General features: G+C 43.4%; 1 protein-coding gene across 5 annotated transcripts in view; it reads left to right on the forward strand.

The window, feature by feature from the left end:
* Window positions 1-384: 384 nt before the first annotated feature.
* Window positions 385-25085, forward strand: part of SGK3 (serum/glucocorticoid regulated kinase family member 3) — a 60113-nt gene continuing 35412 nt past the window's right edge. The window contains exon 1 of one of the 5 annotated variants that reach the window (XM_065627551.1): window positions 385-565. The gene's annotated coding sequence lies outside the window, so the exon portion shown is untranslated. The other 4 variants (XM_065627552.1, XM_065627555.1, XM_065627553.1 and 1 more) reach the window with 4 other exon arrangements.

A 25085-nucleotide genomic window follows, 5' to 3' on the forward strand; every position in this document is an offset into this window, starting at 1 on the left:
CGGAGCTCCGGCACCTCCCGAAACCCGCTCCCGCGGCGCAGCGTGTGCTGCCCGCTGTGTGCCGGCTGCGGGCAAGACCCCGCCGCCCCGGATTATCCACCGGTTTAACTGGAGGAGCCCGGTAATCCGGCCTTGAATCCCACATCCCGCCGCTTGCCGGCAGCCGCCGGCTCTGCCGCCAGCAGGCGCAGCTCTGCCCGTGCCTCTCCCTCGGGCACCCGGGGCCCCCGCGGCAGCGGGAGCGGGCGGGGGCCGGGGCGGGGGCCGGGGCTGCGGCCGCGAGTCCCCGCCTGACCCCGCGCCGGGCGCCGCTCGCTCCGCCCGGGGGGCGCTGGTGGGCGCGGGCAGGCTCGGCGGGGGACGCGCGGGCGGCTGCGACAGCGACACCGACGGCGGCGGCGTGTGGCCGCCCCGGCCCTGCGGCGCGGCGCGGGGGGAGCCCCGTCAGGCCGGGCTGCGGCGGGAGGAGCGCGGCTGAGGCAGCAGGAAGAAACCAGCGCGGGCGGGCGGGCGGACGGACAGACAGACGCCCCCCGGCCCACCCCGGCCGGCGGGAGGGAGGCAGGTACGCGGGGTCCGGGCGGCAGCGGCTCGGGCGTTTTAAAGAGTCGGGAGCCACGGGGGCTCGCCGGCCGGGGGGGCCGGGACACGGGGCCGGTTTGCCACCCTCCTGTTGCAGCCCGAAATGTGTGCGCGCTTTTCCGACCTCCCCAGCCGTTTCCGTGGAGCGCGTTCGGTGTGGGGCGGGGGGGGGAGTCGAACCGAAACTGTTCGCGCAGGAAAACGCGGATCCGCGTGGGCGTGCGGCTCAGGGATCCAGTTACGCACTGGGGGCAAAGTGCTCCGAGTAAACATGGAGAAACTTCTGCTTTTTTTTTTTTTTTTCTTCCCAGCTAGTACATTTTTAGATGCTGTATTTGCAAAGAAGTTGCAAAGTCATTCTGTATTTCACATTCCCTTTTTTCATTCCCACCCTTCTCCAGCAGTGCTACTTGCTCCTGCTAGTACTGATATTTTTCTGCATTACTGTATGTGTAGTTTTACATATTATGTTATATTTTGCATAGCTGGCGGTGTTTGGGAGGGTTTGATTTCTGGGTTGCGACTACAGACACCACCAAACTCCATTTCAGTTCCACTACTTAATTCCATACAGACAGTGATGCCGAGCTGGAAGCAGACATTTCAGAGGTAAGAGATGGCTTGGCGTTTACGTTTAGAGCAGTTGAAAGAGCCCTTTTCTGAGACGGGGAGACCCTGGTTCACTTTGCTTTGTGCCTCACAGAGGTGAACACAGTTCAGGTGTGCGGTCTCTCTACCGATCTCTGTGCTGGAGAGGCAAGGGCTGGAATTGCCTCTTTACCCCTTCAAACACCTTAAATATGAGAGACAATTGGAGGCAGGGAGAAAATTAAAATAATTGTTTGCTCCTTGCATGCGGAGGGACTTGCGAAGTGTCAGTACCTTCTGGACAGATCTCTTATGGGAAAGAAAATTTCGATGCAAACTTGGAGGATTTGCACTAGAGGGAGGACTGGTGGAGCTTGAAGGAGTATCCCACAACATTCATCTGCATGATTTTGTATTTGCAGAATGTCTTGGGCTCAGTTCTTTCATGAGCATTGGTGAGCACTCCTTGGCTTCCCCTTGCTGAGACTTATGTTCTCCTGCAGAGCTTTTTTTTGGTCTGAATTCTACCAGGCTCTTTCCCTTTATTTTTCAGGGGAGTGTATGAAGAGCAGGAATATGCGCTAGTTGGCAGGAAAAAACCAGTTTGCAGTCTCTATATTTCTCTCTAGTAAGTGCTACAGCCTCTTTGTTACATGCTCTGAGTGTTACAATAGCATTGAAATTTATATTGGACACTCAAAATAGATGCTGACAGCCCTTGCATTTAATTTTTTGCATGCTGATCTAATAAATTCAGTACCTATTGTTATCTTAAAAGAGCATTAAACATTTCCTGAGGGGAAGGAGAGTTATGTGGACTGATGTATACATGGGCTGTATCAGAGTGCTGCAAGACTTTTAATTCATTGGTTATGTTGTTCTGAGGGATATTCACTCTGATAATCCACAACTGATAGGAGCTGTTGCTTTTTATTATTACTCTCTGCATTTTCGTTCTTTAAGGACAAGTAGCTTTCTAAGAAGCCTGACAAAGCTGGATGTTCAAGTCTTGTTGAACAGAGGTTCAAAGAACCTACAGGGGACATTAGATGGGCGGCTCCTAGCCCACTCTGCTTATAAAAGAATGTGTTGCAGGGAGCTAGTAGTTCAAGTTTTAAGATGTGGGCACTTTAAAATTACTAGTCTGTTCATTTTTTTACTTGTTTAAAGTCAGTGCACAAGTAGGTGGATAATTTTACTGTAATGGCATGTGTTTAAAATAGTTATTGCTGGTTTTTAATATGCAGAATTGTTTCAGCTAGCTGGAGTAGCTGCAAGCCTCCAAAGCTGACTTCACCCTGCAACGAGATATTTCAGAAGGGTGTGCTGAGAGCCCAGAATAAAGTATATTAAATAAAATGTCACAGTTATTGGCAAATAACAATAAATGCAAAGCAATTCTTGTCTCCCCTGGGATCTAGGATTTATGATGGAAATCACCTGTCATATTACAATGCCATGCATGCTAATTGCAGGTTCATGTTAATCATTGCTTTATAAGAGGGTATGTCAAATCTTATTTTCCATTCCATCCGTAGAGGATAAGCTTCTAATAAGCTGTGATCCTTTAGCCACATTCACACAGCAGCTCTCCCCTGGGTTATCCCAGATCATTTTCCAGATGGTTTCGGTTTTATAATTTGCGTGCAAGTACTAGGGCATTTTTGTCCTGCAGCTAAAGCCATTTTGTACACAAATGCCCAGCATTTCTGCATGTAAATCAAGATCAGATTACACATATTTGTAGTTGTAAATGAATATTTATTTCTGGCTGTCTAATTTGTCATTTTAAAAAAAAGTTATTTTCAAGGAATGGGCACTTCCCAAAAGGAAAGTCACTATTGGTTGTTTTTGTGACTTGATTGTTGGATGTTCCTAAGTCATTGAAGACTTATACTGCCCTGAATTACTTTTTTTCTGTAGACCGAGGAACTAGAAACTAGCATAAGTAATCTATGTATTCATATAGACTGAACTATAGTAAAGCAATATGTTGTTTTTATTTGAAGTTAGCACTTTGAGTGTTTATATTCAAGGATTCATTTTGTTCTAGTTTAAGTAGTATCCATATGCTGAAATAACCTGCTAAGCAAACACTTAAGCTTTCCAAAGTAGAAATGAAGGGCTTGAGCATACTGCGAGAACATTTAAAAATGTGTTAATCAGGTTCCTGCTTGCATTCCTAATTCCCAAACAGAATTTATCCCCTTAAGTCTTCCAAACCACCTAACACAGTGTCTGCCTGACTCTGAAAGTGTCTTAAACACATTGGATCTCCCTCTTTATGCAGAAAGTTCTTAAGCGCCTTATGTAGAGCTGCTGTAGTCGGGCATCAAAGCCTTTAGGAGATCAAGAATCTGGGACACCTGGCAAGCACATTGTAAACACACACTGGTTGTGTCTTGAAATGCAGTCGTAATGGGCTTGTCTTTTAAAACATGGCCAGAAGAGGAGCCACCGCTCACCCTTCCCTGAGAGCTGGTGGTGGTGGGACTTGTCTGCAGAGCAGACTGCGTTCTCGGAGTTGAAACCTGGGCTTCTGGTCCCCGTGCCCAAGGGGTTCAAGCCCACACCTTCCCCCACCGCCACGGCGGTCGCACAGGCTGAAGTGAGCGGGATGTCCCACTTGTCTCCCTGTGTCTAACCTGGGCCATCTCCTGGAAGATGCAGCAGGTTGCCCAAGGCTGACGTGAGGCAGCACCAGCAGGAACCTGACTCTGTTGCAGCAGCTTGTGTGTTCCCCTGGGAGGAGGGCTGGGATCTAGTGCTTGGTCGCTGATGATTAGGCTGTTATCAGAATTTCCATGACATCCTCTGTGTTTCAAGAGAGGAGCAATACTTGGCTAGGTGCTCTAGGAGAAAACTGGGTCCAGGAGAAGAATGGGCTCTGACATCTGGAGTAGGTGGTGACACCTGTTTGTAGTCCTGGCTTAGGAGTTTAAGCCCTGAAGTTGAGCTGGGGGAAGCACCCAGTATTTCGTACCAGAAACCCCCATTTCCAGTGCAGAAATCTCCACCCTGGGCCACCTCTCTGTCGCGGTGTGTCTGTGGGGCGGTAGGCGCCAGCCTCGCAGTTTTGTGTCACACAGTGGTGCAGTTCTTGCTGTAACCGATCCAACCCACCGGTTGGGGTGTCTGTGACCTGTGACTCCATTCCCTCACCCAGCTCGGTGGTAAGAGTTACCTTCCCAGCCTTTAGCGAAGGAAGAAGTAAGGTTGTGTCTTCACATGATCTTTTAACTTGGTTCTTTCAGACACTCCGCAAGCATCATCTGACAAGGAGAGAGAAGTTCCTCATTCCCTAATATTTGAAAAGCTTCGCTTTGCCACTACAGTTTCTCTGTTCTAGGGTAGGAAAGCACCTGGTTGCGGGGGGGGAAGGTGGATAAGCAAGATTGGTGTCTAAATTTATTTGAAAGCTCCTGTATTCAAAGAGATATGACATTTTTTGGCAGTCGTTTGAAACTCTGGGGGTGACTGGCAAACTGCTAGAGCTAAGTGCCCTGCCAAATAACTTGCAAAATACTGCCGCTGCAGAAGTTGCATAACTTTACAGACCCTTAGGTTTCTCTTGGAGTAAACCAAAGGGGTACCAGCTTCTGATCCTTTGCCTCCGCTGAGAAGCACGACCAACAAGTTTCCAGCAGCTTCCAAGGCACCAACGTGCTGCTTTGCTGCTGCCGTCTTTTCTAGCTCTTGCAGCAAGTTTTCCTTCAACAGTACTTCTCTGTCTCTTCTTCACTGTTGTGAAATAACTGGTGAAACAAAACTATTTAAACTTCTTCCGTGTATTGTTAATTGCAAAATATTTTGGAACAGGTGTCAGACCAAGGAAAGCTTCGCCTCTGGTTCTGAACTCAATGCTACCATAGCAGGTGCATCAGAAGAGGTTTGCAGTGTCCTGTGGCGTTATAGCTCATATTTGAGTGTTTATTGAACAACTGTGGAATTGAAGTCACTCCCAAATACTTACATTAATCTAATTAATAGGGAATACAAAATCTGATATCTAAATATATGCAAACTGTGGGTCAATTTTTGGGGTCTCATAACTTTTCTGTTTGCTGTTAAAATAAGGCACTGGTTGGAAACACAGTTCTTATTTTTCAGAAACGATCTTGACGGCTGTTTCAGGGCTTTGCACCATTAATCTTTGCTCTAATTGATATTTTAATGAGAAATTTGTTTTGGGGGACTTGTGAGGATTATTGTCCTGGGATGTTGCATGTAACATTGCATCACAGTGACATTTCTGGATTCAGCTGGGATGGTACACTGATGGGGTGAGTGCTGCTTAGGGCTAAATGTTTTAAATCATGCAGTTATTCAGGTTAGGAGGAACCATGGGAGGTGTTGAGTGTGACCTGCTCAAAACAGGGTTAACCCCAGGTTCAGACAGGGCTGCTTGGGGCTCTGTCGAGCTGGGTTATGAAGACCTCCAAAGACAGAGGCTCTTATCAACACAATAATTTCCTTTCTCATGCAGTGCACCACAGCAAAGAGTCTGTATTCTGGGTAAACTTCTCAAAGGCATCGGGAGGCTGCAGTTGGGTCCCCGTGAAGCGTTGTCAAGGCTGAATGAGTCTGGTCGCCCCTGACTCGCCTTCTAGTGCACGTGCTGCAGCCCTTGGCCGTCCGTCTTCTGGCCTCTTCCATGCACTGTGTAACTCCTGCGTAAGTGCAGGAATGTCAGACATATGCATTTAGATGCGAATGTGCTCAGTCCACTGGACTCTGACAGGACAACTGTGTATTTAGATGATGCTAGTTTAGGTTTAGACTCTCTTTTTTTGTTTTGGCATCTTAGTTATTTATGAACCGGGATCACTATCGAGCCCTAAAATCTGCTTCATACTAAGTTTAGTAAATAAGTAAGGACTGAGCATTCGCAAAATGAATGGTTTTACTTAGGTGCTGTGTAATTTCCATTTTACGGTATGTGTTTTGCTTTAATGTTGGGAAGAGCATGGGATATGGATAGGAGGCAATTAAAGAAAAAAATAACTTTTGTACTCCTGTGGATGGGATTTAACCATACCTTGTAAAAGCAAGATGCATCAAGTCTCTGAGTTTGGAATGCTACCAAAAGCTACAGAATGGGGAAAACTTAGAACAGTTCAGAAATAAAAGCTACCAGGCAAAAGTGCCCAGACTGTCAAATGCCTGAAGACAAGTGCATCAAAGAACTAGGGGACTTCTGCTTCCTTGCTGCAGTAGTAATGGTGCATCTCGATTGTATTAGAGAAAAAAAAAGCTATGTTTTCATAAAAGGTAAGTAAAAAGAGCATGCAGCGTTGAAGATTACATAGCACTGTTTTATGAGAGTTAAGAAGTGAGACAGAAGGGGGTTAGCTAGAGCCATAGTAGATGCTGACAGCCTAGAGTCCAATTTGCCTCCTGATTTTTTTTTTCTCCCAAATACTAGGCCCTCTGGTTTCATTCAAGTGTTTAATTTAAGTAATACATCTAATGGTGTTAATCTAATCTCCTGGTACTCACAGTAAATGTCTTGTAAGTAGGTAATTCAGCTTGATCAATTGCTTCTACAAGGGGTTCTGGATTTTCAGACTATCACGGCAATACTTAAGCAGCATTTTAATATTAAAACATCTATAGTCCACCCCCAGCCCTCCCAAATCAGCCCTTGGTAAAAGAATATCTATTGTTTTTGGAATTATTGTGTCTCTTTTCTGCCATCCTTCTGTGTTCAGAGCCCTGATTGAAAACATATGGGCTCTCATATGGGCTTTCTCTGTCAGGGGACCACAAAACCGTCCCTTGGTTGTGTCCCTTATAAACCCTGTGGTCTTGCAGCAGTGACAGAAAACCTGAGCAAACACATTGCTCTGACAAGACAGCGTGGCCAGTGTGCTCTGAAATTTTCAGCTGTCTTAGTGTAAAGCGTTTGTATCAAGAACAAACTGTGCTGTTTCCAATGAGGTTTTACATCTTGTATGTGTGTCCACGCATTATATGTAACTCTAAAGGCATATGCCAGATAGATTGGTTTAGCTTCACTTTTCTTCAGAATTTTTTGGAGGTGGGCTGCCTCTTTGGTGCTCTTTTCATGTTAACTAATATGTTATGTGGTGGGTGAATAGGATTCTTTATAGAATTATCTAAAACCAGGCACTGATTTATTTGAAAACAAAGGGTTTCTTTAGAGCTAAGTTTAAGCTGGCATTGCCATGAATCCTAGAATTATTCTACATTTAAATGAGAGAACAGTGATGCACTTGTACTTGGGCTTTGAACAGCACAGAACCGTTGACCAGAGACTGGGAGACCGCTGAGCAAATCTTTCTAGGTTCACTTGCTGAAGTTTCCAAGCCTACTTTTCTCTCCTTATTCAGATAATGAAAACCAAAGCTAAAAAGATGTTGTTAAGTTGCACTACTCTTTTTCTTTCTTTTTTTTTTTTTTTTTTTAAGTGTGCAGAATTGTACTGTGGCGTGTGATCAAAAAAATCTGTACAACCATGAGTGCTCTGTAGCAATCTGAACACGTGCTTTTTTCTGTTTTGGTTTGGGATGCGTGGAGTATAGTGCATAGCAGCTAAACAATACCTCGTTTGTTTGTAAAAAACCTTGGGAAGAAGGGGTGAGAAAGAGAAAATATTTACAGTAGTTTTCTACCCATTTAAAATCAGAAGGCAGGCTTAAAAGGAAGGAGTTCATCTGCCATCTAAGCCAATTAAAAGTAAATTTTGCTGCTTGGATGTTAATTTATACATCCAAGGCAATGTAAGTTTAAACTAGAAGCTTGATCTAACCTCAACAATTCAAATGAACTTCAAATTTATTATTCATTTGGTTTTGGCCATAGCACCTGGGTGTTTAAGCACATTTTATGTGAATTGACAGAGACTACTAGAAATTTTCAAACTGTCTTAAAATGTTACACTTGAAGAGTAATTCACCAGAATGTGTAAATAATGCCTGTCTTGCAAGCATAGCTTTGTGCTGTGAGCTGGCCAGGATCATCAGTTAAGATATTCTTATGTTTGATGCCCTCAGCCATTTTCCCCATCATTTAATTATCTGGGAATAAAACCTGAATTCTGTAGCTTCTGCCGTGTATTAAAAGGTATCTAGAATTTCTGTGCAAACATTTAAATTTTTGTTGATGTTAGTTGAGGTCGGCTTTTTCCCCCCCCGTGTTTCATGTGTGTTTGTTTACAAAGAATTAAAATAGAAGGAGGAATGGCATAACACAGGGTTTTACTCAGAAATGTAACTGTGACTTGTCAACCTGTGCAAAAGTCTGTCTGCTGTTTTATGTAGGAGCATCACTTGAAGTGACCCGAAAGAAATTTTATCATCAAAGCCCGGATAATTATTCAGGGAACCATGCTGGATGCATGATGTGCACAGAGTAAGAAACACAACAGTCCTTGACAAGGAATCTGTAGGGGCCAAATATTTCAGAAGCTACAGAGCGATGGTCTCATAAAGAACAGAGGACGCTCTTGCAGCTCAGAATCTAAACAGGGGGTTTTCAAAGACAGGTATGTGCACAGACATGTTCACCACGTGACCCTTCTTAGGGAAAAAAAGTTGCATCATGAAATGAAAATATGTTGATAAGAAATTAGGAACTGGCAATGAGAAACTGCAACGTTCTTTGTCTTGGTTACTGCTTTGTGACTCGGCAGCTGGAAAAGATTGATGGGTTGGGTGCTTGGCCTTTTGTTTTGGTTCTGCTATTCTAATTTATATGAGTCAGAAAGTCCCTAGACATAGGTCCTCATTTAAAGAAAAAAGAAAAGAAAAAGCCAGATTATTAGTAATGGTATTTTAAAGCAAATGCAGTTGTTAAATGAAAACATCATGATACAGAATCACAGAATCACAGGATGTTAGGGATTGGAAGGGACCTCGAAAGATCATCTAGTCCAATCCCCCTGCCAGAGCAGGAACACCTAGGTGAGGTTACACAGGAAGGCGTCCAGGCGGGTTTTGAATGTCTCCAGAGAAGGAGAATCCACAACCTCCCTGGGCAGCCTGTTCCAGTGTTCCGTCACCCTCACTGAGAAGAAGTTTCTTCTCATATTTAAGTGGAACCTCCTGTGTTCCAGCTTGAACCCATTACCCCTTGTCTTACTGTTGGTTGTCACCGAGAAGAGCCTGGCTCCATCCTCGTGACACCCACCCTTTACATATTTATAAACATTAATGAGGTCACCCCTCAGTCTCCTCTTCTCCAAGCTAAAGAGACCCAGCTCCCTCAGCCTTTCCTCATAAGGGAGATGCTCCACTCCCTTAATCATCTTAGTGGCAACAGTTTACTACTTTGCAACAGTTTATTTACAGAGCTACAAAAGATGTCCATATGTCACATCAGATGTCAGTTAAAATGGTCAATACGCTGTCATGAAACAGGCAGACACTTAACGCAGTCACTCCAGTCATGCTTGTTGCTGCAAAGTATTTAGGTCGATCTATTGTAACAGTTGAGACAAGCGGTGTTGTTCTGGTTTGCTGTCTGGTGGATGCCAGGGCTGGTCCCTGGGTTCCTCTGCTTTGGCTGAGGGTGGAGTCCAGGACCCTGCATCCCACTCGCCACATTTTGGTTCCCTGTGCTGGGTGATCTTGGGGAACACGAGCTGGATTCCTTTCAGATGAATTCAGAGTGGAAGATGTTGGGCAGGAGCACCTGCAACACCTGCCGACCACAAACAGGTGTCCTGCCCACAGGACAGTAGTTGCTCGTGAGTGTGTAACACACCTCTGCACCGGCTCTCCCTGCAAATGGCAGTCTCATTTTTCATCTTTCTTTTTCTCGGTTTCCTGCCTGTCACTTGACTTCCCTCAGTGCTTCTCCTCTGTGTGCTTTCAGGCCACTTTTCCTTCCCCTCACTTCTTGTTTGCTGCCATCTCTCTCCTAGAACGTTGCTCCCAGCTGTGAGGTCTCAGTCTCTAGAGGTCATTTAACTGTCTCTGCCCCAAAGGTACAGTCTGTCTTTTACAAAGAAGTGTTTCCCTCAGCTCTTTTTAAAGCTGTTTCCCAGGGGAATCTCTTCTCGTGCTTCACTACCCTTCCATTATTTTTTTTAAATGTTCTTGTCTCCCCTGCTCCAGTGTTTAACCTGAACCTTTCCTGTGCTCATTTTAAGCTCATTAGGACTTGTCGTCTCCATAGCTGACTGAAGAGACAATTCCCTTCTCTTCGTAGTAATCTTCCAATGCAACAGCTATTGCTTTAGTGTTGTTTTGTTTGTTTTTTCTCTGTACTAACAACTAGCTTGTCCATTCCACCTCTCCGTAAGTCACATTTTCTAGACTACTTTGCATTCTCATTACTGTTCCCTAGACCCTCTCAGGTAGATCCACATCTTTCCTAGGAATTCAGACACAGAGTAAAGTAGCAGGATTTTTTTTTTAGTTCAGTAGATTATGCTCAAGCTTCGCACTCCAACAGTTTTAAAATTTTATATCTTATAGCAATGTTTGTCTTTCTCACAACAGCATGATATTTGTCTCTTGTGACCCGCTGTGGTCTGCTGCCTTGTTGTTTCCTATCCTGTATTTCTGTATTTGATGTTTCCTGCCTGTGGGTAGTATCTTGTACATAAGCTGCTACATTTCACTCCGTCCTTCCAGATCACTACTCTGTCCTAATGATCATATATTTAACCTTTGTTTCTCGCACCCTGAACTAATATTTATGCTTCTTGCATCTGTAGTCTGGTTGTTGAAGTATCTCAAGGCAGTTTCAAAGCCTTGCGGAAGGAAAGATGTGACACCTGTGGTTTCTCTTCCGCCTGTCAAAGGAAGTTAGCAATGGGATTTAGTAAATCTCTTTTGGCTACTAGTTAAGATTATCTTCCAGGTGCTGCTAATTACTTTGTTCTGAATAATTTTCCCCAGGAATGTGAAGTTAAACTGACTCATTTGGTCCCTAATATTCTTACCTGTTGTTTTTTGTTGCTTTGGTTTGTTTACGTGTTTGTTGGTTTTTTTTTTTCAATCGTGCACACACTTCCATTCACATTCTTCTTCTCTCTCCCCTTTTCCCCTGAAATCTTACCTGTCACTGCCATTATTTATGCTAATCACTGCTTGCATGTGACCCTCTTGGTGAAGACTGATGTCCTAAACATGACAGCCTTCTGGATGTCATCTCTCATCAGAATTTCTCTATGTTGACTAGGGTAGTAAGGTTTTTCATGCTCTTAAGCCATAAACATGTTGGCAATAAAGATTATTTTTTGTTGCTAGCCATTTTTTTAATTTGCATTATAATTCTGTAATTATTATTGTCTGTCATGTGCTCGGTGCCAGTGGATCTACCACAATGAGGAAACATCAATTTAAAAAGAAAGGGGCATGCTTTCAGATTTACTATTACTGTGTGTCTCCATTTCAGATTGGCAGAAACCAGATTTTGTTTCACAAGTTGTTGGTACCGTGCAAAGCCCAGATGCTGGACCCAAGCTCTTCCAACCATGGATTGAGGCCCAAGATTTATTTCCTCTGCTTGTTCCAGCAATAAAATGCAAAACTTTTAACAAACCCACTCTATTATAATAAACAGTTGTGTGACTTCAGTGACCTTGGCAATTAACTGTAAAATGCCTCCCCTTGCTGGTTTTGCTGTCCGGTCCCACAAGAGAACCAAGCCTTTGCACATTCACCATTGGCCACAGTAATGATCCTAAAAGCTTAGCGTTGATGCTTGTTCAACAGAAAGGGTTCTGGTTGTCCTGACCAGGGTCTTAAGAGCTAGGAACAAAAAGATTTTGAAACGTTTAAGGTTATTATGTAGTCAGTTGAGCATGCTAAGAGGGGCGTGTGTAGCAATACATATCTGTATGTATAAATTTACGTAGTTGTCTCGGTCATTAGCAGCCACCAGGCACTCAAAGCTGCATCAAGCCCACATTATGCTGGATGTCTCGCACAAAATTAATAAAGATGACCTCTTTTTCCAAAGGACTCTGCTCTGGCTTTTATCCTAGGTGGTGAGATAAGACACGCCACAGCTGCAGCGTGACAAGGATGCTGAACAGAGCGGCTAACAGTGGCATGTGGATGTGGAGGGAGCAGGGAGAGGCAGGTTGTCAGCACAGCTGCACCTCCAGAGGGCCGAAACCATGGGGGTTTCCTCCGGTGAGGCCGGGTTACAGAGCACAGAAGGTGGACAGGCAGGACCTGGCATGGTAGGCAGGCATTATCCTCCCAGTGAAGGTAAATAAGGAGGCTACAATAGAAAAATGGGAAGATATTTTCTTAGTTGCCTACTATTTATTATTACTGTTTGCAGAGTGTGCTTAATTGCCCGCAAGCTTACATCTGTGCTGATGAAGAAGGTGCCCAAAATAAAACGCTATTTAGGGCTTAATATAACAATTAAGTAGGGAAGGCTTTTTTCCATTTCTCCTGATCACAAAATGGTTTTGTAGGCTTCTGTCTCCTTTTCTCCCATTTGCACTAATATCTCCAGCCCAGTAAGACTTACAGGGATTTTGATGTTCATTTATTTGCAGCCCTTCCTATCCAATACCTAATTAGAGATTAGTTTTAGCTAACTAATTCACTGAGCATATTGACACATGCACCCAGATACTCCTGGGGAGCTCTGACCTTGCCAGAGTTGGTGAACATCTGTATGTAAACTGGGGGTTCTGCTGTTGCTCTGCACAGATGAACAATAAGTGTTACGAGGTGCTAGAGAATTAGGGCTGGGCTGCTTTTAGAAGAAAGTAGGAAGCAGACTACTTGGCTTTTTTTTTTTTCCCCCCTGTCCTTTGCAAGTAATCTCCCTCCACTGTGGGATAGTGAAGAAGATGTGGTGGGAGTTTGGAACACTCAGCATCTCTTCCTCACTCCACTGAAAAAAACTTGCCGTATGCCTTGGTTGAATGTTTAGAGTCTGCATTGCAGGCACTTTTTTATTGCTGGTTTAGTGTTTTACAATGTAGCAGGTCTTAATTGTACTGTTCAGTGGAAGCTGAATAGGCTTGCCTGAGAAAATGCTGCTACTGGAAAGAAAATACGCCTTAATCTATTTATTTGGATTCAGACCTTAATTTTTTTTTTCTCCTTAGCCAATACCTGAGATTTTGTTTGTTTCTTTAATCTGACTTCCTTCCAAAGTTGTGATATATACTGTGTCAATATACTACAGAAATAATCACAGACTAGTGTCAGACCTATTTTCTTTTTAAGGCTCTACAGTAAAATGAATGCTTAGCTTTTCAGGTCTGGGCAGATTATATAGCAGTATTTGAAAACTTTCTTTTAAAGTGTAAGACACAAATCCCACCGTTTATGTGTTCAGAAGATATTGACAGGTATTCTCTGAAATAACTTTTTGTTACTGTCTGATTTACTTTCCTTCTTAGTAAACTTGGAACCCAATATATGCATGTGTGTATATAGATTTTTAATTTTTTCTCTTACAAAAGAAAATATCTTTTGGGCGGGGAGGAGTGGTTATAAAGTAAAGGAGAGGGAGTTCTGCGTGTTTTCCCCTCTCTTCCCCAGATGCTGCAAGAAGTCATGGGCTCTGCTCTCAACTTTCCTGGACATGCAATAAAACCAGACTTCATATTATCCTATGTAAATTAAATAACTAATCCTCATAACTTCCCATTTTCATACTTCCACAATTCTAGCATCCACACAGGTATAGTTCGACTCTGTACCTGCCCACCATATCAATGCTTTCAAGCTTGCATTTATGTCAAATGTTCAAAACGTCTTTCTCTTCAGTGTTAACGTTTTATTTGTTCTCTTTTTGTCTCCCTCGACCTCCGGTCCTTTTGTTAGCTGACAGAAACTGGGCTGTCACTCCATGATCCCATAGAAGTGTTAAGCTGCTCTGGCTTGCGTGACTGGAGACATCCTTCCCATAAACCAGATTTTTATGTGTAGTACTAGTTTAACCATGCAAGTTCACAATTAGTGCAATAAAATGTATATTAAAAGCTTTATTGAGCAATTATGCATGTAGGAACACTGGAGCCAGGAATCAGCAGTATAAACAGCCATTGTGCTTGCTCTGACTTTAAAAGGATTAAGTAAAAATCGTTTTTGTCCTCAGTACTTCTGCATTTCTCTTCTCCAAATTAGGCATTATTGTCATAAGAGCGGGAAATAAAAGAGTGCTTGTATTTTCTGATTTTGAAGACCCTTCTGTATCAATCAGTGGAAGCAGATGGGTGAAGGAATGAAAATACCCGTAATTACCCTGCCTTTATTTTACCGGAGGTACGTGGTGAGGACCCCTTGGCTGGACATCTGCCCCCCACCCGGGGCTCTGTAGGGGAGGTGACCCTTCCCTGGTGTTCTGCTTTGCTAACGACTGTGGGCGGGTGCCACAGATTGGTGGCAAACAAAGGGAAAAAATGAGCAGCGTAGGCCTGGGAGAACCGCGGTTACATAAAGGTGAACTATGAAACATTATTTCTGAAGTGGGTATTTTGAAGGGCTGTTACTGCAACACTTTTTATATAAATGAAAGCCACATTTGAATCGGAAGCAATTTGGTGTAGAAACCTTCTAGTGACTCATCCCAAACCTGAGGGGAAACGGAGCTAGTGCGGCACAGGGAGGTTTTTGAGCACTTGCACGGTATCTGCTTCAGACTGAAGTTAAATTTTCATCAGTTAATCCGAGACATTAGCACCTTCCTCCAACACCGCTCGTATTACCATCCGTAGTGTGGTGTACATTCCAGTCTGTGTATCCTCATCACTGTTGCAATTGCATCCAAACAGCAGTTGATTATTGGTAGTTTCCTGAACATTGTGCAGATTCTGCGCGGCTCCCATATTTCACTACCAATGCAGTAACAATGTATTTATCAAGTGCTTCAGTTCATGACATGTCTAACATCTTGAGTTCTTAGGGCTTTGCAAAATTCTTTATCTGCTTTCTAGAACAACATTTTTTCTTTGCTTAGTTTGAAGATTTATAAAAACATTTAATGAACTGGGTTGAGAAAAAAGAATGCCATGTAATTAGAAAACTTTGGCATTTTGGTCTTTTGTGTTCTTATGCAAGCTTAAAATTGCACTGTCATCTACAAAATTAATTTGTACAGCATTGTTGGAGTTGGAATAAGACTTATTCTTGATCTCATGCCTTATAGAAGGAAAACAGAGTAGCTTGGATTTGTGTGCAGGGACATTTTTGTATGAAACATTTGACAAATTTGAACAATGACTGCAAGAAAATACCATGTCTTTTAAATAATCTGATTCGTATTGTCCCTTTAAAATTATGGTGTGTACATCAAAGCTGAGTGTCAATAGATAGAATTTTGTGATAACTTCTTCTACTTAGTATTCATGTTCCATGCTGTGACTTGCAATATCTTTCTTTGTTCCCTGTGGTCCTTATCACCCAACATCATAATAGCTAACATCAAAAAATTGCTGACCTGAAAGATTAAATACTGCCATGTTCCTTTTTAAAATTGTATAATGGAACGTTGGTCTTGAGTTAATACTGAGATTACAGGGATTCATTTAATTGTTGCATAGGCTTCGTACTCAAATTTACAATATTCCATTAACTGGCTTCTGCTAGATTGCCATATTATAAAAAGAAAGTTATGTTAAAGAAAAAATTAGTTTAGTGGACTCCAAAAGCTGATCATCTGTCCTCTGTCCCTGCTTGTTCTTGGACATACTGTGTTGTATTGGTTTTACCTGGTCTAAGAGGACAGGATGTATCTTTATATAAATCTGTTGCTGAACTTCACTTAATACTTCAGACCTATATAACACCTTAAAACACTGACCCACAGCTCCCAGGTCTAACAATGACAGCATTTGTGCTTGGAGAACAAAAACCAGACTCTGTATTTGGTAGAAATACATCTTCTCTGTGGGTCGGGAATAGGTTGGGCATCTGGGAAGCATGAGGAAACAGCTTGGTAAACAAGTGAACAAAGTAAGGACAGCAAATAATAAACTCTTAGAATATCTTGCATAAATTTCTGTTCTTTTTGAGTTATGAGATTCAGCTTCTTGCTTTGGTAGTGGAGTTTTTTAATTGTTGCTGCCTTTTTTCTACTCCAAGTTGGTGCGTAACAGTGCTCAAGTGGAATGCATGTGTCTTTTGACATAAGCAGTTTGTTAGGAGTATTAATGGAATAGCAAACACAAATCTGGTCTGTTCTGTAGATTTTAGGCTGCCTCTAAAATGCTGATATTTTGGAAAAAGGCTGTGAATCTTTTGTGAGAGGACATCCCCCCCTCAGCCAGTGCCCTTGTTTAGTTTCATTTGAATAGAATACTGGTAAATATCCTGAAAATGCAAATATGGTGTTTGTGTTCTTGCTCATCTCTATAATTTGAGGAAGAACTCGACATCCTGGGTAGACCCCACCTACATAACATTGTGTGCCAGAGCACTTGTTTACCAAAGCATGTTTGTTCACTCCAGCCTCTATTTGAAATTCTAGTAGAACATGCTGTAGCTGGGATTCAGGAGACTGAATTAAGAAACATCCATACAGAATTACTACTTAAAGAGCTTTTTTTATTTTATACTTAGCTTTGGTATAGCTTCCTGCACAAACTGCTCAGATCTCCTGCAAACTCAGATACTTGACCCATTTTACATAACTGTATTTATAAACTGAATTCCAAAGAGTCTTTGTTAAAAGCAAAATGCAGGTCTTACAGTACTATCAGTTCAGAGGTTTTTAACAACTTCTACTTTAAGAGCTGTATTGGATAACTCCAGCTTCACAGTGTTTAACAGTGCAGTAGTTTATTACTGCCTTGTATGCACATTGGCTGAAACCAGTCCCAGACCATGTTAGCATATACCAGTAAGCTGTATATTTGACATCAAGCTCATATGTTGCTATATATCCATAAAGCAGCCTTGTCCTTTTGTTGTATATGTATTCAGCCTTGTAGGACTTGGTGATAAGTCACATCCAATTAACTTCTTTTCCTTCATGTTCTTGGAACTCATGTAAATCTTCCGTGCTTCCATGGTAAGCAAGCGGAGGTAGCTTGAGGCAGTATCTATACCGTGTGTCTCTAAGATAACTGAAAACTAAGGTAAACTATGCTATCAGGAGTTTATCATTCATACTATTTATTATTCTGGTTCCGGTAGCTGAACTCATTTGTGGAGATGTCGTTGGGGTACCGGCTCCGGACTGCGCACTTGCAGTGAGTGAGGGCAGGTGCAAGGCAAAAAGAGACCTGGGCCCAGTGGGCAATGGATACTGGTGTGAGTGCACGTGCCCTCAGTTAGTGGTGGTTCTCCTACCGACGTGGCCGTAGTTGGGTGACGTCTTCTCCAGCCATTGCACCGACAGGTGAGCAGGATGTGAACAGCAGGGTTCGGGTCAGAGCGTTTGATTCAAATGCCTTCTGTGATGAGTAATTTTTAGAAACTAAGTTTACATTGTTTGCTTTATAACAAAATACGTCGTTCAACTTGACCTAACTGGAAAAAGTATTCCAAAATGACTCATATGGCAATAATAATACATTTTGGTGTATGCATGAGGGAAATAGAGAACTTGAGGAGGATAAAGTGAGGAAAACAGAGATGCATATATCGAAAATGCAGATATGATATTTCACTGCCTGATACTGCTCTTTTATCTTGAAATTCCATCATGCATTTGTGCAGTTTCTACCAAAAATTACTTGCCTATATCAAATTACCCAGGGGTTGTTAGTTACAACAAAGTGTTATACAAAAGGAATTAATTTTCCTAAATACATTTATGAAAATATGCAGAGGCTTCAAGTAATCACAAAATGTAAACAGGCAGAACTTTTACATTAAAGGAAAAAAGGGTAGCCTGTGGCCTTAGTTGTCTTCATGTTTTCAGTATGTTTTCCATCTTTTAAAAGCCTGTCTAATGCTTGTGGCAGTAAATTGGTGTGCATGTGTGTGTGTTCTCTAATACTCATGTATTTCGTTAAAATGTGAAACTGGTTATGGTGTTGATTATACATTGGTATCAAGCTGATGAGGGACGTCTGTGCCACATCTGAGGTACACACAGCATTTCTACTGGAATGAATTGCTCAGGTTTCCTCCCCACCACCAGTGTGCTCCATTTGATACCTCCAGATCTTTATGCATATCAAGTACTTCCTCATAATGAGGTGGTTGCCTGGTCTGTAGTTTGTTCATAGGTGTTGCTTGAAACAGGTTCCTTCTCATTGTAAAAGACCATATGAGATGGAACCAAACACGAAGTATAAGAAGTACAGGCACAAATCCCTGGTTTGTAAGAAAACAGCTCAGAATGTAGTGATCCCTGCATCTCAGGGAATGAAAATTCTTTGAAGTGGAGTAAAGTCTAGGATATGAAAGTGGCCTTTGTGAGGGGAAGGGGAGTTATCCCTCAGTAAAGTCTCTGGTACTGTGCGAGGAATGAGGGCTATGCTTGGACTGAGGCAGAATCTGCAAAACTTGCTATACTTCTAATTTTCTCCAGAGATGCCTCCTCTCTTCTGCCTGGAGCTGGTACCAGGACAGAACCTGAATTGTTCGCATTTGTTTTGGAGCTCTGGATACCCAGCAGACAAGTAAAAGTTACCATTCAGCCCAGACTGTAGATGTTAAGAAGTCCCATATAGGTCTGCTGAACATTCAGAGTGCAGATACTGCTTCTAAGAAGGACCAGATCTATGTGCTGTAGCATTGACCAATGTAAATAGCAGCACACTTAAGACAGAGGTGCCACTGATCACACTCTAGTGGGGCTTTTCCATGTGACTGAGAGTACTTGCTGTTTATTACAGTTATTCATGCCCAGAGAAACTCAGCTGTTGGCTTCATCATCTCAGCGTGTAAATGCATCACTGAATAGACTGAAAGCTTAATGTATTTTTGACAAAAAGCATAATTGCTCTGAAGAGCACTGGCAGGGAATCTTCATTTCCAAGATAGACAACAACATACTTGGCATACAAGTTCCTCTAGGTAGGGATAAATTCACCTTTTTAATCTTCCAGCTTTATCCATTTTTCCTTAATTCCATGTGGCACTGCCGCTTCTGGCACAATTCTTGCTTGTGTACTAGTGTTCATCTTAAGTATATGCTTCAATTGATTTAAACCAGTTTTCTTCTTGGCTTCTGTGAAGAATTTCTTTGATGTGGTGCTGCTGTCATTCTTCTGGTTCTTGTTACTCATGCTCTGTGATGTTTGTGAAATGACACAATTTATTACAGTTTTTCTATAGCTTTCCATTATTTTGGTTCGTGTTGTTTGCCGTGCCAAGTGTGAGGCCATGTAGTGTTGCATATCCTGGTTTTTATCTTCACGGCCTCTGTGCTCCAGGACATTCTTCTTATAATACATGGATTGTCTTCTTTGTGTCTGGAGTACTGGAAAACTGTCAGTTCACTGTGCATGTTGTCAAGGGTGGGAAGCCCTCTCTTACTTGCCAAGTTCTTATGCTTTGCCAAGAGATAATACCAAATCTTTCAGTCGTCCTTGTTTAGGTGGCCTGTGGTAGTTTTGGGTGGGTCAGATGGTTTGTTTGGGAGAAGGGGTTGAAGTAGATGTACGCAGCGAATTGGTCTTTTAAGTATTCATTTCGTTCGTTCAAACCGAAAGACTGTCTCTGTAATCTGAAGACATTTTGTAGTTGATCTAGTGTATAAAAACAAAGTAGGGAAAAAAAAATTCCCCTGCACAGCTCATGTAAAACTGAACCATTATTCAGACCTGTCTAATAAGCACAGGCATGCAACTAAGAAAATGAGTTAAATGAAAGCTATTAATATGCATACATGCATTAAGTGTTACAAAACCAGCTTTGGTAAAGAACAGTTACCCGGCGACACTGTTGCTTGCACGTGCACTGTGAGGTTTAAATCTTGTCCAGCTGGCATTTCTTCCACAGTTTTAACTCTCAGGCTTTCAGCTAGATCACTTTTCCAGTGCAAGTCTTCTCTTATTTGATTTTGTCCTCGGTACCCTGTGTTTCCTGGTAATCTCATGTGTCCAGGGAGTCTACCAGAAGACTCTTTTCTCCAGTACATGACTCCTGGGTGTGACGCTTTGCAGTGCTGAATGCCTGGTCCCAAATGGACTATTCCCAATCCTCTTCCAAGTCCTGTTCCTAAGTGGGCAGTGGGGTATGAGCATGGATTAATTAGCCTCCAAATGAGAGGCTGGAAAGCAGGTGAGAGTAATTGATTGAAAAGGGTGGGTGTCTTCTTACTTTTGATGGGGTCTTTGTGGCTGCCAGAATCCCAGGTGTTAGACAATATTTGCCTGGAGTTACTGTGTCTGCGTCATTCTGAGGCCCATCCATTGCAGCTTTCCAAAGGGTGATGTCCTCAGGCTGCTCAGTGCTGTGTAGGTGGATACAACCTGCTTGGAGTCAGGTTCTTCGATTAAAACAATTGGCACATGCAAAGTTAACTACAATGGCCTTCAGTTGTTTCCTGAGCGAAGTCTAAATTTAGGGCTTTATAGGCTAAAGGCTAACAATAATTATTTAAAAGATCACTTCATATACATTGCAGCATCACATTAGTGCCTTTTGGAGGGTTTTATTATAAACAGACATGCATTGGGTTTAACTGGAGTTGTAGGTATGCGAGTTACTGTCACAGAAGAGTTTTAGATTCCAAACACCATCTCATCTCAGTGTCCAAACCTAATGACTCTATTAATGGTCCTTTCTGGGGCAAGGAGTTTGTGTTGTCCCTGAGTGTGACAAGTAGGATAGAAAGCTTGGTGTTAAAAGTGATAGGCTAAGATAGTCGTCTGAAGATGCAGGAACTGAAACAGAAAGCTGTGGTGTTGGTGTTTGAGGCTGATAGTGAGGTAATTATTTCCAGGTGTTTCTCAGTTGACCCACCGTGCTTTAGCAGTAACTAAAAATATTGGATTATGCTTGTCAAGTGGTTTGGGCCATGCTTGTTGTGTGAATATTTGAATATATACTGAAGTATCACAGAATACACATACAGAACAGTGTTCACTAGCAAAGCTCCTGGCTGTGTTTAAACAAGTCATCTGCATTCACGCTTGTCTTTGTCTTACAATGTTTTTTATGCTGTATTTTTGTCTGTGTAGTTCTCTTGATGTTGCAAAATTAGACACTTGATCTTTGGTCAGGGAAAAGGTTTTCATACCAATTTAAGGACATTTTCAGTAAAAACAGAACCTAACAGCTCACATTATAGCTTCCTGCTCGTACTGGGCTTGGAGAAACATCTTAAAGGTACCCTGCATTTCTGCGACCTCTTGTATTTGGAATGAGTTGAAATGGGTCCTTCATTTCTCTTCCTTTTTTTCTTCTTTTCCACCCCCACCACTTAGTATTCCTTAGCAAAGACTAAATAGTTGGGATGACAGCACAGTACACGGATTTGTAACATTCTTTAGAAAAAGTACTGCAAAGCAGTGGAAGCAACATTCTTTGTGTGTATTACATGCCCAGGAAACATAAATGGGGAATGCAAGGGAGTTCCCAGGGACAAAAATGTCAAACAAATGCTGACCTTTAATTTCACTTAAAAGGCAAGTTGAGTTGTGTGTGTTTCTGTATGTGCTACACAGTTAACCACCAGATATCCACATTGACATTAGAATATTAGCCTTTAAAAGCTCATTGAGCAAACCTGTAAATTAGGATTTATTTAAATTTTAGGACCTTAACAATGTTTTGCATAGTATGATGCACTAGGCAGATTAACATGCTGTGGAATTCATTAACGCAAATTACAATTTAAGGATACGTACCATGTTGCTGCTCTCTAATTACTTAAGATTGAACACAGCTCCATAATAGTGAGAGAAACGGCATAAAATTAAGCAGTTGACAGCCCAGTCTTCAGGGAGTCTTTAACGGTGAGGATGGACAAATAGCCACTTTTTAGTCAAAGGTTTAGGGCTTAGACTGTGTGGCCAGGTAGACAGAGTTAAATTATTTGTAGGCCAGGGTCATCTCAGCTTTCCTGGGTTGAGGCCCTTCTACTCACTGTAAATTAGTCTAGTGGCTCCATTCAACTGATCTACTGACAAGTGAATGATTAACTAAAACTATCAACCAGACAGAAGGTGAACACTGATAAACAACTGTAAAGTAAATTAACTCTTGAATACAGATTACCTGATTAAATTATTTGCCCATGTTATTCTAACTGACTGAAGTTCAAAAGCATTCTGCTGTGGGGTTCACAAGGAGAAGTGCTAACAAAGTTGCTTTAAAACCTCTCTGTGAATGTAAGCCAAATACCTTGTCTGATCTGAACGTGCCAGGGAAGGCTGTTGCTACCATGCAGAGTCTCTGAATTGCGCAGTGCCTACCCAAAAATATGAAACTCCAAAATCAGGAAAGGATGGGAAAATTCCTCATTTCTTCCTGCGTGGACTCTAAAGTGGAAGCTTGTGATCCAATTGACTTGTAGCTTGTGTGTACGTAGTTACAACACCCTAATCCGAACACTGACCTATTTTAAATAACGCCAGGCTGCTTCTCTGGTTTGTTTTTGGAGAGAGCTTGGATGACTGTCAGTGTCTGACACATGAGCGTAGCACGATGCAGGAATCTTCCCGCAGCAGAAACAGGATCTCTAGGATCACCGCTTGCCAGATACTTGCTGATACCTGCGACTGTGGAAACAAGCATCGTCATGTCTCGTCAGGCCCAAATACAAGTCGTGTGAAGACACGCTTGCGGAACGTGGGGCTTCTCCAAAAATCAATAGAACAATTTCCTGATGAAAGCCTGTGGAATTTTGTGGCACCGTGGTGTTACATCAGTTAGGACAGTGGAATGGGCCACAGTGTTTTCACACTTGCTCATTCTTTACGCAGCAGTTGAAATCCTGAGAATCATTTCAGGTGTTAATATTTATATAGGGGAAGCTAAAATGGCATCAGCTTTTACCCCACCCTCAGCATTAACCATTTGCATTAGATATTCTTTGCCTCTCAAGCCTTGTCTGAATGATGAACATACACGTTTAGAGACCACAGCAGATCCTCAAGAAACACAAGGGTTATAACTTAATGGCTGCGGTGGTTTGTTCTGTTGAACTGAATCTGCGGTAACTCCTGCCTGCCCTGCACTTCTAGATCTAGTTAATAAAATAAAGCAGAAGTGATACTGCCAGTGAAAGAGCTTTTTTTCCAGGAATTTGTATTTTTGTAACTGCTTCTGGCCTCCATCTGCTCAGGAAAAACTTAGCACGTTACACTTTAAGAGATCTAGTTGGATTTTAACTGGGGTATTGAAACTTGTAATTCCAGCGGGTGCAGAAGTAGTCCCCTAAATAGATATTATACAAACCTATCTCATTTTTCTGTGTTATTCCTTCTCATGTACAGAAGGGGGGGAAGCTTTCATTGCAGCGGCTGGTTGGTTTAATGGCAGGCTTCCCAGTGGATTGCGGGCACCCTAAGCACACTGAAGAGTTAAGCTAAAACCCCTCTTACACAAAATTATGTTTTTAACTATTATTTTTACCAGATTTTCAGGCGTTTCTGTGGGGAGGTGGGAGCATCCCTCGGGGGGGGCTGGGCAGACGTGGGAGGGGAAAAAAAAAAAAAATTTAAAAAATAGGGTGGAGGGTACAGCTCGCCTCCCAGCGCGGGCCAACAGCCCGGGGCAAGCCAGGGTGTGGGCCCGGCCGGAGGGCAGCGCTGGCGGGCGGGCAGCCTGGGCCGCGCCACGCCCGGGCCGCAGCCTGGCGCCGCGAGGGCGGCCGGGCGCTGGCCGCGTCCGTGGGTGGGCCGGAGCGGCCGGCCGGGCCCCGCGCCCGCCCTGCCCGGCAGGAGGTGAACGGCGGTTTAACGTCGCTCCCGCTCCGGAGCGGCGGCCGCACGTGCGGGGTGCGTGGGCGGGGGAGGCGGAGGGACGCGGTGGGGGGGGTGCCGCGTGCGCCGCCGTGGCCGCGCGGCGGAGTTCGGCGGGGGCCGCGTGCGCGGCCGTTGGCGCTGGGCGCTGCCGTGAGGTGCGGGCGCTGCCGGGCGCCCTCCCCGCGGCGCCGCTCGGCCTCCTCCCCGCGGTGAGAGCCGCAGCGCGCTGCTGGGCGGGACGTGGCCGAGCGGGGGAGCGGCGGCGGCGGACCGGGAATGCGAGAAATGTGGAACTTCCTAGAAATCAGGGTGCTGAGAAATCGCTGTCGGGGCGGAGGGGAGCGGCTCGGGTTCGTCGCCGAGCTGCGGGAAGGGAGCGGAGCTGCCGCTGCCGCGGTGGGCGGGTGCGGGTCGGGCGGTGGGCGAGGGGCCGCGCCTGAGGGCGGGATCCGCACCGGCCTCGCTCGGGCTCCCGGTGTTTGCAGCCGGGGGCTTGGAAGAGCGCAGCGAACCGGAGGGGAATAGCACTGAGGTCTTGCCCAGAAAAACTGAAGCTTTTTAGGCAATGCTGTCTTGCGGGGATCCAGGTACCCTTGAGGAATTTAATTTTGCGGAGGTTAATTAAAACGTAGTTGTAAAGTATTAACGCTAAAGCTGTTTTGACAGCTCGTCTTTTTTTAATATTTATGTGAATTTTTCTCTTCTAGCAACTCTTAAAGATGTAACTGTTCTGCTTCTAGACGTGCAGTAGTTCTGCAGTAGGGGGTTTTCATTTCTTATTCCCCGTTAAACTTCGGATACCTTTCTGTGCTGGTACTGCATTTCATTTCAACACAGTAATGTCACTTGAATACCGTTGATGGTTCTTCCAGTTACTTGACATTGAAGATGACTGTAAATATCACTTGCTGGTGTATTCTTGTAGCTGAGGTTTTTTTATAGCTTCTTTCACACATATATTAAGTGTGTTTATAGATTCATGCAGAATGAATGTCTAAATATAGTTCCAATTATTTTGCTTTTTTAGTCCTCGATGACTGTAGTATGAGCTAATGATAAAAAAGGAGGTGTGTATGGAGAGGTGTTTTCCTGAAGGCTTTAATATACTTTAGATTTCAGGAAAAAATGTTACTAGCTTTTGGAAAGCATTTTGGAA

Source organism: Caloenas nicobarica, chromosome 2 (assembly GCF_036013445.1).
Source record: "Caloenas nicobarica isolate bCalNic1 chromosome 2, bCalNic1.hap1, whole genome shotgun sequence".
In the NCBI taxonomy this organism is placed as follows: domain Eukaryota; kingdom Metazoa; phylum Chordata; class Aves; order Columbiformes; family Columbidae; genus Caloenas; species Caloenas nicobarica.